Genomic DNA, 2,682 nt, shown 5'->3' on the forward strand with positions numbered 1-2,682 from the left:
CATTTGATGTATACTGTATGATATTGTCTATTTTATAGAAACCTCGTATTTGTTTGAGTAAATCTTTGCAAGTAGTCTAGATTGTGTATGAAATACGTCTGACATTATTCGTCTTTTTCCTACAGATCATGAGAAGAGAAGTAGGAGAGCAGAGAACGATTTTGACATCATGCAGAGTGAGAGGACCAAAAGGAGGAAAACAGAGGAGTTGAGGAAGAACTGTTCAGGAGATCAGCTTGCCTATGCTGTGCAAATGAAACTGCGAGAGTGTGGGGAAAAGGAGGTTGCTAAATTATGTTAAGAAGCTACTCTCACATCTCCAACTCGACCTAAATATATATAAAATAAGGTAAATTCTGAGTCGCAGTATAAACAATTATCACCCTATCATGCTCTTTGCCTACAGTTAAACAGAGGGATGAGCAAGGCTACGTATTGCTTACTGCGAAGTGTGCAAAAGGAGCACAACTGCAGACTCTTTCCATCATATGCACGCGTCTTAGAAGCTAAACAGTCATGCTATCCTCCTAGAATGCTAATAGATGATTTTGACATGAAGCTTCCATTACAAGCTCTGCTTGATTATACGGCCACGAGATTAATTGAAGTACAAAGAGAAGCATTTGAATTATTGCCAAATTATATCGAACGTAAATACGAAATGATTATAAAGTATGGAGTTGATGGTAGAGGGGGTCAAGCTCTATATCTATTGCCAGCTAGTGGAATAGACATAGCCACAGAGTCAGAGTTGTTTGCCACCTTCATTTGCCCTATCACTATAAAGGTACAGGACACTAACATCATAGTGTGGCAGAACCCGGCCCCATCATCTCCAATTTATTGTCGACCTCTCCATTTGCAGTTTGCTAAGATACACCAGAATTAATGAGAAAAGAGTTTTCTCATATTGCCAGTGAAATAACTGCACTTCAGCCAACCACTGAAACCGGCATTCAAATTGCACATAACATCATTCCTCCCATGGTTGACGGCAAGGTGTGTCAAGCCTTATCAGGTAATCAATCATCTTCGTCATGCTACCTCTGCTTGCCCGCCACGAAGCCATCACAAATGAACAATTTAAATGATATAAAAGGAAAAATGATTACATAAAACACAGCATCTCCCACTGCATCTGTACATAAATTGCATGGAGTGTTTACTACATATGGCCTACAGAATGCAGCTAAAAACATGGAGGGTTCAGGGAAAGGAAGCACATGATGCTATGGCAGCTGAAAAGAAGAGAGTTCAGAAAGAGCTGAAAGATGAATTCCACATAAATGTCGATCTGCCTTGCCAAGGCAGCGGTAACACCAATAACAGCAATACTGCGAGGAAGTTTAGCCAGAATAACTGGAGTTGATGGTGAGTTTATCCGGAGGTTAGGGGTCTTGCTAACTGCATTAAATTCCGGATTTACAATTGACCTGCGTGCTTATGAATTATATGCCGAGGCAACTGCTAAGCTATATGTAGATATCTACAAATGGTACAACATGCCAGTCTCTGTGCATAAGATGTTGATACACGGAGCACATGTCATTGACATGCTCTGTATACCCATTGGCCAAGCATCCGAAGAAGCCATTGAAGCCAGGCATAAAGACATAAGAAGGGTAAGGTTGGATCACACGTGTAAAATCTCTCGGTCAAGAGTAAATGAAGACCTGATGCATTGGCTTCTTGCATCCTCTAATCCAATGGTTGCAGTCCACCACAAAAGAGGAATGAAAAAGGACAACAAACTTTCACAGGATGTTCCTTCATTATTAAAAGAATCTTCATATACCAACTTGGATGTAGAAAATGATAATGATGAAAGTGATGTTGATGCTGATGATGATGGAAATTAGTGCCATATAGGCAACATGTTTTCACTAGGTTTTCTGCTATCTTGTTTTGAAGTATATTTGTTAATGTTAAATTTGTTCAAGCAAAGAACTAAATACTAGTTCTATATGGAAAGGAAGAAATGATGATTAATAACTAGTCAGAGTTATTTCGTTAACTATGTTAATTCCAGTAAAGTTTCTTTTGTGAAGCGCGTGACCACGTTTTCTCCAAACGAAACCAGTGTGCGCCATATCCCTTCCTCGCACACCACTTCCCCACTCACCACAACCCCCGTACCCGTAATAATCATGACATCTCGATGCTGCGCATATACCACCCACAATTGCTCAAATTGCATATGTGCAAGGAGTCACAGGCTATGTACAACCTGTAGAGTAGGTGCAGCATGCCAGAACAAAGACCAAATTCGAGATTTAAGGGTAGGGAGTCACATCGATACCAGAGTTGAACAACAGCAAGATGAGGATATGGCAGTGCAGGAAATACAACAACCGGCAACTCAAGAAGGAAGAGAACTCCCCCCTGAGAAGATACTGGCACACCATGTCAATTGAAGACTCAAAAATGATTACAGAAAATATATATAGGAAGATATTTGAATTCTCTCCAAACATCATAAGCATTATTTCTAATGCAATGCAGCCATATAATTCATCAAATAAATTGAGTTTCTTATAGAGGAATACACAAATGGTTCCTTTCTCCAACCAACTGCCTTGAAAGCAATTGCGATACTTGCACAATTCACCTGTCAAAAAACGCATAATAAGTCCAATACAGCAGACATCATAAAGGCCATGAAGAGAAGGATGGATAGATGGA

The sequence above is a fragment of the Penaeus japonicus genome, unplaced genomic scaffold (genome assembly GCF_977035675.1).
Source record: "Penaeus japonicus unplaced genomic scaffold, GWHDUDI00000001_assembly GWHDUDI00000041, whole genome shotgun sequence".
In the NCBI taxonomy this organism is placed as follows: Eukaryota; Metazoa; Arthropoda; class Malacostraca; order Decapoda; family Penaeidae; genus Penaeus; species Penaeus japonicus.